Genomic DNA, 12654 nt, shown 5'->3' with positions numbered 1-12654 from the left:
GATGTAACCTATTAACTAGTGATTTCTTAATGAATTTTTTCTTGAAATTCTGTATTACTTGTACCCTTTTACTGCTTTGTTTTTTATTTCCTATCTTTGTTCTCTTTAATTAAAAAATAATCAAACCTGGAAAGGATATCTTTTATTTATTTTTTGGGCACTGGAGATCCAACTCATGACCTCACACTTGCCAGGCAGGTGCCTTAAGCCACTGAGCTAAATCCCCAGCCCACTAACGGATAGCTTTTACATCTTGTGATCTTCACAGTAGTTGCCTCTTCTCTTGAACTTGATACTAGCAAGCATACCAAATGTGAATAAAATCAGTCAAGGCCAAATAACATTCAAACAAACCAGCTTCAAAGAAGATCAGTCATAGAAGACAATGTAAGTAATAGAGTGTTTCAGTTTTAGTTAATAGGAAGTTAAGGATAGTTACCATGGTATAACCTGCTATTTTTGGGTTATCTCTCTGTGCCCTCAAATTTAATATGAGTAGACAGACCAGAACAAAATATAACCGAACTAAATAGAGCAACAAGACTACTGTAGATTTTAAATCCTGATACACTTTTAACAATGTTCTCTGTCTTCTTTTTTTAGGCAATTCCTCACCTTTCTCCTTCTCAGGATACTATTATTCACTGTTCAGAGTGATATTAGTCTTGTCTCTTATGTTACATTTCAGCATATATAAAGATAAAGTCAGCTACTACAAAGAGATTAAGAGACATTATGCTAGTCATTATTGACTTCCCCAAAATCAGTCTTGAGGACCGAAAAAGCCTGCACCACCCTGTAACTATTTGATTAGTTCTATAATGTTTGGTATATACTCAATGTGTGTGAAGATGGGAACAACTATTTGGAAGAAAACTAGAGACAGTAAGATAGACAGTGAACATTTGCAGTGGACTTGCTTTGAAATCTGTTTCCTTATGAACTGTTCTGTTCTGTTTTGTCATGTTTATTCTTACCCTCTTTAAGAAAAAAAAGTGTCTAGGACAGATAAGCATATTAATAACTTTTTGTTGGATCATTGAGGGGAACTGTTGACAGTGTCATTATTTGAATATCACTTTGTATGCTTTAAGTTTGTAACTTGAACAACTACTTCTAAGATGACAATATGAAACTAATCAACTAGTGATTTCTTATTGTTTGTTTTTCTGAAATTCTGTATTATTTCTAAACGTTTTCTTTTTTCTCTTTAAATAAACAACATTACAATTCACCAAAAAACATAAAATTTAACTTTTACAGAAAAAATTCTAAGTACATAGACACTATCCATACTTGAAAGTGAAAAGCCCATTTCAGTTTAGCATTTTTAATTACAAGATGCCATGTTGAAGCACAAACACACTTTAAAAAATCTAGAGAAGTACAAGTGATTAACTGAAAACCATACAACATGTGCACCTAAGGAGAGCTCCACCTCAGATTTGTCATTTCTGGAATATTTGTGAAGAAATATTGATATCTAACTTCTGTATTGATTATTTCTTCAGGTCTCCTTGTGATTTTTAAAGTAAATTTAGATCTAAAATGTCTGAACAGTGACAATTTTTCTATGTATTTAACAAGAAACATGGATTGCCATATTTCTCACATTGTTAATCCACATAGGATCTCTGCCCAGTGAGCTCTTTCAGATATGTAACAATGATCAAGTATGCTGAGAGTATTCCCATAACACATAGGATATATCTCTTGTGTGAGTTTTTTCATGTATTTCACTTACAATCTGGCTGCTGAAAGTGTCTCCAATTGCTTACATATCCAGTGGTTTTTCCCAGTGTGAATTCTTTCATGTGTTTTGCAATGACTGTATGTGGTAAAAGCTTTGCCAAACTGTTATATACATAGGGTTTCTCATCAGTGTAAAGTCATGGATGTATTTTACAATATCCATGTTTGGTGAAAGCTTTCCCACATTCTTCACATACACAGGGTTTCACAACAGTCTAAATTTTATAATGTATTGGACAATGAGCATTTCTGCTGAAACCTTCCCCACATTCCTTACATATATAAGTTTTCTGCCCAGTGTGAAGATTTTCATACATTATGCAATATATACGTGTGTTCAAACCATTCTCATGATTCTTATATACACTGGTTTTATCTTGAGTGTGAACTTTCATGTTGCTTACAATTTCCATGTTGGGTAAAACCTTTCCCACATTGCTTACATACACAGGGTTTCTCTCCAGTGTGAATTCTTTCATGTTTCTTACAATTTCACTGCATTTTAAAAGCTTTCCCACATTACTTACATACATAGAGTTTCTCTCCAGTGTGAATTCTTTCATGTTTCTTACAATTTCCCCATGTGCTAAAAGTGTTCCCACATTGCTTACATCTATATGGTTTCTCTCCAGTGTGAATTCTTTCATGAACCTTAAAATATGCACATGTTTTAAAAGCTTTCCCACATTGCTTACACACATATGGTTTCTCTCCTGTGTGAATTCTTTCATGTTCCTTACAACGTCCAGGTCTGGTAAAAGCTTTCCCACATTGCTTACATACATATGGTTTCTCTCCAATGTGAATTCTTTCATGTTTCTTACATTCTCCCTGTGTCTTAAAAGCTTTCCCACATTGCTTACACACATATGGTTTCTCTCCTGTGTGAATTCTTTCATGTTCCTTACAATTTGTATGTCTGGTAAAACCTTTCCCACATTGCTTACATACATATGGTTTCTCTCCAGTGTGAATTCTTTCATGAACCTTAAAATATGCAGGTGTGTTAAAAGCTTTCCCACATTGATTACATACATATGGTTTCTCTCCAGTGTGAATGCCTTCATGTTGCTTACAATGTCCAGGTCTGGTAAAAGCTTTCCCACATTGCTGACATACATAGGGTTTCTCTCCAGTGTGAATTCTTTCATGTTTCTTACAATCTCCCTGTGTTTTAAAAGCTTTCCCACATTGTTTACATACATATGGTTTCTCTCCAGTGTGAATTCTTTCATGTTTCTTACAATCTCCCTGTGTTTTAAAAGCTTTCCCACATTGCTTACATACATAGGGTTTCTCTCCAGTGTGAATACTTTCTTGTTCCTTACAAATTCCAGGTTGGATAAAACCTTTCGCACATTGCTTACACACATAGTGTTTCTCTCCAGGGTGAACATTTTCATTTATTTGAAAATGAATTTTACTGCTAAAAGCTTTCCCACATTTCTTACATATATGCGGTTTCTGCCCAGTGTGAAGTTTTTCATGAATTACACAATAAGTACATGTGCTGAAAGCTTTCTCACAGTGCTTACATTCATAACGTTTTTCTCCAGAGTGAAGACTTTCATGTACTTGACAATATGTACTTGTTGAAAAAGCTTTCCCACACTGCTTACATATGTACAGTTTCTCTCCTCTGTGAATTCTTTCATGATTCTTACAAATTCCATGTGTGGTAAAAACTTTCCCCCATTGGTTGCATACATAGGCTTGCCCTCCACTGGAATATTTTTCATGGATCTGAACATTGTCATGTTTTTCTGTTACTTTCACATTCACATTACCTTCTGCAGTACCAAGGAACACTTCTTTACACTGATTCCAAGATGTATGTCCATAAGATTTCCCTAGTTTGTCATTTCTGTAAAGAAAAAAATCACATATAAGATTTATAACCATATCACTAACTTTTTGTTGGAGAGTTGAACAAAACTCTTTGCAGTCTCACTGTTTGAATCCCCACTTCATATGTTTCAATTTTGTATTTCATAACTATTTCCATGAGCAGCATATGTAATCATCATCTTGCAATTTCTTACTGTTTATTTTCATTTTGAAAGTAGCATTATTTCCACTTATTTGTTTTGTTTAATCTTTCCTGATATAAATTTAAAAAAAGAAAAATTCACAGTGAAATGGGTCTCTGTTTAATGACCGCATTAATGTCAAGTTCTGTTTTTAATGCATGCTAAGAAATTCTGACCATGAAGCAACAGAATGGCCTTGTAAGATATGTTGAAAACAACCATTCCCAAAAGACTGGCACACATTTGGAAATCTTAAAAGTTGGTACTTTGAAATGCAGAATCTTTAGCTTCTCTTTGGGTATGGGCACATATGGGTATCACGTACAGATTATTCTGATATGTTTCCCCATCACAATCTCCCTTCTGTCCTTAACCTGTAGTTCCCTTTTCCATATAGTCAGTCTTACTTTTCTCTATCAACTTTCTTTCATTTCATTCCACAATTTATATTTTGGTGTCTCATCTAAAAGAAACACTGTGACCTTTTAGGTTGTATAGCTGAGCTATTTCACTGAATTGATGGGTGAAAGACCCATCTATTTCTTATGGCAAATGACATTATATTCTTTATTTTTTGACATTATATAACACATTTTTTTCTTTTCTGCACTGGGAATTAACAACAGGTATTAGCATAAAATCTGTAGCTTTTTAAAATCTATTTTAAGAGATTTTCACTGATCATTAAGCTGTGAAGTTTGAACTTGAATTTGCCATTCTGCAAAATCTGATTCCTAGTGTGCTGGGTTTACAGAAAGGCACAATCACAGAGAGTCTATTAACATTTTTCCTTCTCCACAAATCCATTGATAGATAGCTAAGCTTCAAGGCCTGATCTGTTATAACTTGATCTGCTTTGTATATGAGTAAGCATGTATCAGTATTTTATGCAGATTTGAGATTTTAAAAATATCCAGGACAAGTGTGAGGGGATCAATTTCTAGAGACAACTGCATAATGATATTCAAAATGAGTGCACTAACATTCCACCAGCCTACTAAGAATATTAATCAGAATGGCTGATTCTCTAGAGAATGGCTTGGAAACATGAGGACTCAGTTTTATTTAAAAATTCTATTGCAAACTTAGCAATTGTTAGATAATGAATGTGTTATATTCACATGTAGATATGGGTAGAAAAACTGAAGGCAGAATGTAATAACTCAAAATGTATTCTTTTCGTACTCATCTATATGCAATGTCATACATTTTCATGATTTAATTCCCTCATATATACACTAGCTTATACATCTTCGGAGAATATTACTGACAATAAATTGAATGGTGCCTCATTTCTTTGATCATTTTTCTGCTGACTCACTAATTACTCAGGAACATTCCTCTACTTGTATGTGTGAATTACCTTAAGTAGCTCCAGTAAATTTTGCCTTCTTTTTCAGCTTCCTGGATATCCCCAAGTCCACCTGAATTGTAGACATAGAAATACCAGGACTCTTTAGAGTAATACATACAAATTAATAGGTTTCATTTAGATTTATGATATAATGTGTCCAGGTCTGAGATATTTTTAAAAATTTTTTCATATTCTTTTTCATGAAACAGCACTAATGAGCAAGAAACAATATTCTGACAGCATGAGTGACAAAAAGATTTCATCCTTACCTAACAGAGTCATGTTCCTAAAGGTTTCACCCATCACATCTCTGTAGAGCTTCTTTTGGGATGGACTCAGCAAAGTCCACTCCTCATTGCTGAAGTTCACAGCCACATCCTCAAAGGTCACCAACTCCTAAAGGATCATACATATATTTCTCAATGGAAGGCTGAGACCACAGGTTTGGGATATCTTAAATTCTCTCCTAGAAATCTGAATCAAAAGCAAAGTGCGGTGGTGCATATCTATAATCCCAACACTCAAAAGGCCGAGACAGGATGGCATCAGTGAGGTCAGGGCAATTCTAGGCTCCATAGGGTGTTCAAATCCACCTGATATACATACAGAAAGCTTGTCTCAATAAAACAAAACTAAACTAAACAAATAAAACCAAACAAAACAGCTGAATGAAGACTGATTTCTTCAAATTTTAATCCATGTCTTGGTCATTAATTTTGTGTATATACACATTATTGAAGACAGCAAATTTGATGCTAGATTGCAACTCACTGCAAATGTAACAGCCAAATAGGAACACTGATTCATGTGCTGAATCATGGCAAGATTCCTCGTGCACTGTCTCTAAGGCAGAACTCACAGTAACAAGCCTGCAGGACCAGCAACCACAAAGCACAGAGGCAGGTAACTATCCAACCAATTGACTGGAAAGCCAAGCAAGCACCTCCCGTCCCTGGTCAGCGGTGGTGGTTTGGCAAATTGAAGCCCTTCCATGGGGAAAATGAGCAGCAGCTCCTGAGATCCATCCCATGCTGGAATTTAGGACACTGGGAAGCCAGGCAAGCACCACTTCTCCCTGGTAAGCAGTGGCAGTCTGTCAGACTGCAGCCCTTCCAGGGGGAGAACCAGCAGCAGCTCCTGAGATCCATGCTATGTTGAAACTTAGGATGCTGTGAAACAAACAAGCAGCCTGTCTCCCTAGTAAGCAATAGTGAACCTACTGATGCACCACCTAGAATCAAACATCCCACTTCCCTACCCCTCTTCTCCTATCACCCCATATTAGCAAATGGGAACCGGAAATCTGAGCATCTCCTGGCAAGTTGACCATAGCAAATAAGGGGGACTTCCTTCTACTATTACTTTTAAGGAAAATGTTTTTATTATTGTTTCACTCTATTCTGATTAATGGTACTGCTCTATTCAATATTCTGTCTTGATAAGTTCTATAATGTTCTGTATTTCATCTCACTTTGATATATGTGATTAAAGAACAACTATTACAAAGATAACAAAATATACTGTGATACCAATTACTGTTATCCCAGTAGACTGTTGTGAAGTTGTGTACCAATTTTACTGTGTGATCTTAGTTGGCCTTATGCTGCCTTGCTCCGTTGTATTTTACCAATTTCAATATTCAAAAAAAAATCTCATCAATCACTTTGATAGACTACAGAGGATGTCTCTTCAAATCTCATTTAGGCCAATGAGTACTTTGTTCTTAATATACTTAAGCAGCATTTTGAAACATTAATTTGGTTTCATAGAACAAAACATAAATAACATCAAATATGGTACATAAATAATAATAACTCAAGTGTTATAGTGGAAAACAGCTGTATTTTAAAAAAATATGTATATAAAAATAATCCAGGCCCAAGCTGTAAATTATACCTCACTGTCACCAAGTGATCACTTTCAATTCAAATATAAGAAATATATCCTGGGAGGCTGGTGGAGTTCTTCCTTGAATTTGGGGCTATCCTAAGTTACAGAGCCATCTAAAATAGACAATCCCTGACTGAGACACTGAACAAACAAAGTGAAACTTAAAAAGAGACTGCATAAAACATCTTTGGTTTGTTTAAAACATTATAGGCGTACAATACAGAAAAATTCCAACAATACTCAACACTTTCTGAGAAACAGTGTGGATATCTTCCATACTACACAGAAAACACTTTCATAGTTGGGTATTTAATTCCATAGCATGAACGCCTGCCTGGAAAGCATAGGTCATAAGTTGATCCTTGGTACAAAAAAAATTCAAATTTCACTTTCATGACACTGGTGCATAATTAGAGATAATCAAAATTAGATCTCAAGTACAGAACACAAAAATAATGGGTTGACAGGGATGTGGAATACTGATTGTTGCCAGAGCTGGTGTTGATCACCTCAATGAAGCAATCAGAACCCAACTTTACTTCACACTTACTCTAAGAACTACCTGACTTTCAGTGAAGACCTCTCTGTTGTATGTCCTGCTATTTGCTTCCTGCATCCTGTCAGTCACTTCCACATCCTTTCCATACTCCTCTGATCCATCCTAAGCAGAAAACCCTTCATGCCTAACAAAATTTCTATTTAGGGCTTCTCCTTTACACCACTTAGATAAGTCCATTGTAGAGAATTTCCATATTTAAACACTCTATGAACAACCAAGCTACTAAATCAGCTCTTAATTCAGAGATGACACCTCTTTCCATTCAGAAGGATATCACATGTATATGTCCATGCAAATGCCTAAATTTTGGCATTTTTCGATGAGAATTTAACAGGTAGAACTTTCTGGAATTTGTTCTTCACAAATATTTACCCTGTCCTAGATAACACTTTCATATTTCCTTCATTTTTCTCAGACTTCAAAACTCTACAAACCTAGACTGTGAGTGGGGGTGCCACCTAAATTATTAAGTATGTTCAGAAATTATTTTGCACTGATCTGTATAATACACAGGAGTTCACCAGGTGTTTGGGAAGCCTTTCTCCACTGAGGCACACTACTACAAATCCCTGAATTCTCAGGACCTTTGTCACTACCTGTCCTGAGGATGGAAATATGAGAACATACTGTAATTTAAGGAGATCGCTATAAATACAAAAAAGCCAACTTTAAGCTGAGCCATTGTGGCTATGAGGCCCCGCATTACAGACATTAATAAACTCCAGACATTCCAGATCTGCTACTCTGAAGAAAAAGAGCAGAGACCTAGCTCATTACTGCTCTACAAGCTACAAATCATCATATTCAGGGTCTTCCCAAGCTCCTTCCAATGCCTAAGATGCTGGAGTTACCAGGCTAGCAATGAATTTCAAAGATGATACTTGAGTCTGCTGCTGTCATAGTGAAGCCAGGGTTCTGAGGACCCCCAAATCATCCTTGCCAACAGCAAGAGGCAAAAGGGACAGAGAATGACCCATGGGCAATGCTGGAGGACCTCAGGAGCTGAAGCTAACTAAATGCCTGGGGCTCCAGACACCGGAACTACTCCTAAATACTTGTAACTGGTTTCACCCAATCCACCCTATTTCTGGGCTCCCATCCACAACCTCACTATTCCATGGTTCCAGGATCTCTCAGGTTCTTTGCTAATCAGGCCACAGGACATCGAATGGACTAAATGAGATCCAGCACGTGTTTTGCTACCGCTATTGTACTCAGAACAGATAAATCATGCTGAGACACCAGAAGAGAAAGAAGTCACAGCCAGCATTGTACCGTCGGATTGGACAGTTCATATAGCCTGCCCCTTCATCACTGATTGACTCCTGCTCTACTGCCTTCCGAGTCAAGAATAACCAGGGAAAGGAAGCTCTTCCTACAAGTGATGATCCCAAATGATAGACTGTAGTGCAGAGACTTCTGGAGCTGTCATTCTTCTACAGTGGTGAACCCAGCTTGATAGAACAGTGTTTGTACTGAAGAGCTTTACCTCAGACTTTTAATTTTCAAATCCATTTTATTTCAAGGAAAAAAGAGCACATCAACTAAAATTGAGTTTCAAAACATGTCAATCAGGGGGCAACATTGGTGTATACATTGCACATTGTCATCCCCAGATCATTCACCCAGAGCACAAGACATCTCTAATCAATTTTCCAAACAGTACTGTTACAGGCACCTGAGTTACTTAAATACTCTTGGCATGAACCAGGGCTAGGTCCTCCAAGGAGCCCGTGCAGGAGACCAGATACCTTGCAACTATGGGGAAGACTGACACCTCATGCTATTGGCCAAGGCTCAAGACAATGATAAGCAAATTCATCCATAGCCTAAGTATAGATATTCTAAATAGTTCCCTAGCACTCTGAGGAAGTCAGGAGTCACCATTCAAAGAAATGTATCCTTATCCTAAAGACTGACATTCTAAATAGTTCCTATCATACTGAGGAACTCAGAAGTCACCCTCCCAAACTCCTAAGGGAAGAGTCACAGCTGCCTAAGAATGCCTGCTTTCTATGTGACTCCCTTCCCCCTTTGTTCCCAATTTAATCAGCTTTACCTGAACTTAATAATCCTATTGGGTACCATAGCTCTTTCTCATCCTATGCCCATTTGCATTGTGAGTCCCTAGTTTTCCTGACCTTAAACTCATTTCACCACATGATTTTACTCTATAAAGTTCCCTAGAAAAAACAATGTTTGGCAACCTGCTCAGGACTCCGTTTCTCTCTCTCAGGCAGCTTTCTTTCTCTCAATAAGTACATTCTTCTCTTAATCTCTGTTGTTCCTAAAATTCATTCTTTGACTTTACAGAAATAAAAACCTCATATCAAACATAGTAGACCAGGAGATTCATTCTGCTATAGCAATATAGATATAAACATTTCTCTTTCTTGAAGTCAGAGAAATCAGTTGAAGTTTGTATCACACAATGTTGATCTCACCTTGCCAGTTATACTTGCATTGAAGGCCTTTATCCCTGCATTTAAGTGCTGCTTCTTTTTCTGAAAGTGAACTGATCTGTAATTTTGGTTATGGAATCTAAAATGCGTTAAGGAAATGACTCAAAATTTCTTATGAATGGTTTACCACCAGCCGTGGACGAATGCAGATAGCAAAAATACTTTGTTTTGATTTCTTCATTCAAACCAAAGGATATACTTGTGAAAGAGTTAACTTTACAGCTGCCACCCCCCCCCCATCTATCTGTACAAAACAAGAAGGGATTTTCTGTTGGTAAAAACAAAGCCAAAAAAGATAAACAACTGTTCCGGGAATACAGTGACCGGGCTATGACCCCTGGAAACTAAAGTTACCCAACCCTGAGCGCCTCCAATCAGCTCCTGCCAAGCCCTACGCCGTTCAAAACTAACCAATGCGATCTGCTTCTGTAACATCGCCTGCTTTGCGGTTTATGCCTTTAAAAACCCTGTGTAACTTCCCTTCGGGGTCTTCCGCACTCGTTTGCTGGACGGACCCCATGCGCATGGAAATAAAGCTTTCACCCTTAAAGACGTGAGTCCTTGGGGTCTTCTTCCCTGCGACGCCGACCTTACACTTGAAAGAGTTTTGCCCTAGAAACAATCACAGGACCTCATGGTGGTAGTTCAGGGTGGAAGAAGGTGAAATCAGGGATGCTTACTCATATGGTCACTTCCTCTTTTCTCCCTGATTACAACTTCCTATTTCTTTCCCAGCGTCCTAAAAAATTCCTATCAGCTCCTGGCATGACATAAATGTACCTTCCAAGCACCACATGCAGTCAAAAGTCACATATACCCCATATCCTCCTAGTCAGTTGGAAAAAAATAAAAAGCTGAAGTTTAAGTTGAGCCATCGCGGCCATGAGGCCCTGCATAGCCTCATAGTCTTGGTGGCTGTGGGCTCCTCTCCACATTCTTTAAGTAAAGGACCACATTTACATTTCTTATATTCTGCTTCTCTATTATGCTAATTTATCTCCTCAATAATCTCAGTAATCTAACACATTTTAAAACTTTCTCACTACATGATTTTATTCTATAAAGTCCCTAGAAAAGACAGAGTCCTTTGCTACTGGCTTAGCACCTCTTCTGTTTCCCTCAGACAGAAACTTTCTGATAGGATTTTTGGTGTAGTAAAGAAGAGAATATAAATTCAAAATGGCCTCTATTCTAAGATGATAGAGAGAACGCCATGACCACTGGGCTTCTGGCTTTTTCTTCTGGAAATGTGTGGGAGGCATACATATTGTTTTTGACTTGGGTGGTGCTTAAAGGTGGCTTTGCTGATATGCAAGTAGCTGATTGAGATTCTTTGCTGGCCACAATAGGTTGAATAGGGAAGAGGAAAGTGACTTCAAGGTAAAAGTCCACTGGTTCCACCTCCCACTTCCAAAATATCCTATTTAGAGAAAAATACTTTCACTTTTTTCTCTCAATAAATATATTCTGCTCTCCAACTCTGTTGTTCCTAAAATTCATTCTTGCATTTTAGAGAACACAAACTCATACCAGACATATAAGGTCAGGAGTTTCATTCCACTATATCATCGTGTGGCTGCCTGTATTTCTAACTAACTCAGCTGCCTGTAACTTTAAGAATTGTTTACCAATTTGACTTGAAGTAATTGTAGCAAATAAGATGTTCTTAATGGATATAGGGAAATATACCATTAAATTGAAAAAATGATTATCACAGTTTTTTGACCCAGCATCAGCCAACATTTTCAACTTTCAAGTATGTGGGAAAACAAAAAATAAAAACAACTTAGAAAATAGCAATCTTATAGGGGATAGTACATCATTCACTGTAATTGCCATGTTATCTTCAGGTATTTCTTAGACCACAAAAGAAACACTGAGGCTATTAATTAACACGTATCAGTTTCAATAAATGTGCTCATAGCCCTGCATCTTGAAAACTGTGATTTTTTTTTGTATGAGGGTTTGCAGTCATAACTTTTGGCTCTCCAGGTGGCTGCTTGGTTAACTGAGCTCAATCTCCAGCCCCAACAACTTTAGATACTACATATAACTATTAACAAGGTTTAATTTGCCATTGACGTATTTAGTTATAGACTTTGTAAAGCTACATTTTCACAAATGAAATTATTTTCTTTCCTTGCAATTTATATTACACTTTTTTTAGGTACGACGTATCAAAGTTACAACCTAGCACTTCTCAGGAAGGCGTTTCTGCCTGCTGAGATAAAGCCCTGGCCTGTATTAATGAATATTTTTAAATATATAAACATCACCTTGTCCATTCAAATAGTATTGTGATTTTAGCAAAGGATGTCAATATAGACAGAAATAGATATACAATCAGAGAGGAAATGGAACCTCAAAGAGTCAATGCAAAAAATTAATACATCAATCACTGCTACAGGCACTGCTTTAGAAAGGCAGACCTGAAGGTGAAGATGCAGTGACCATGTCTACATGCTCCTGAAGAGAAAAACAACAGCTTGAAATGTACTAAAGTTACCACCACTTCCTCCAGGAAGTTCAGATATGCATCAATTACCATACTCAATGACCAGAACAACTGGCCTATTGCTCCCACAAAATGCCTTGGCTCTTTCCACA

The 12654-nt window shown here is 37.2% G+C and overlaps 1 pseudogene; it reads right to left on the bottom strand.

Moving 5' to 3' along the window:
* Positions 1-2124: 2124 nt before the first annotated feature.
* On the bottom strand, positions 2125-2961 carry LOC134474330 (zinc finger protein 431-like; annotated as a pseudogene).
* Positions 2962-12654: the final 9693 nt, after the last annotated feature.

This window comes from Cavia porcellus, unplaced genomic scaffold, assembly GCF_034190915.1.
Source record: "Cavia porcellus strain 051 isolate PalLab524CR breed Dunkin Hartley unplaced genomic scaffold, mCavPor4.1 scaffold_32, whole genome shotgun sequence".
In the NCBI taxonomy this organism is placed as follows: Eukaryota; Metazoa; Chordata; class Mammalia; order Rodentia; family Caviidae; genus Cavia; species Cavia porcellus.
The sequence above is the reverse complement of the archived record's forward strand: the minus strand, read 5'-3'. Positions and strand labels throughout refer to the sequence as shown.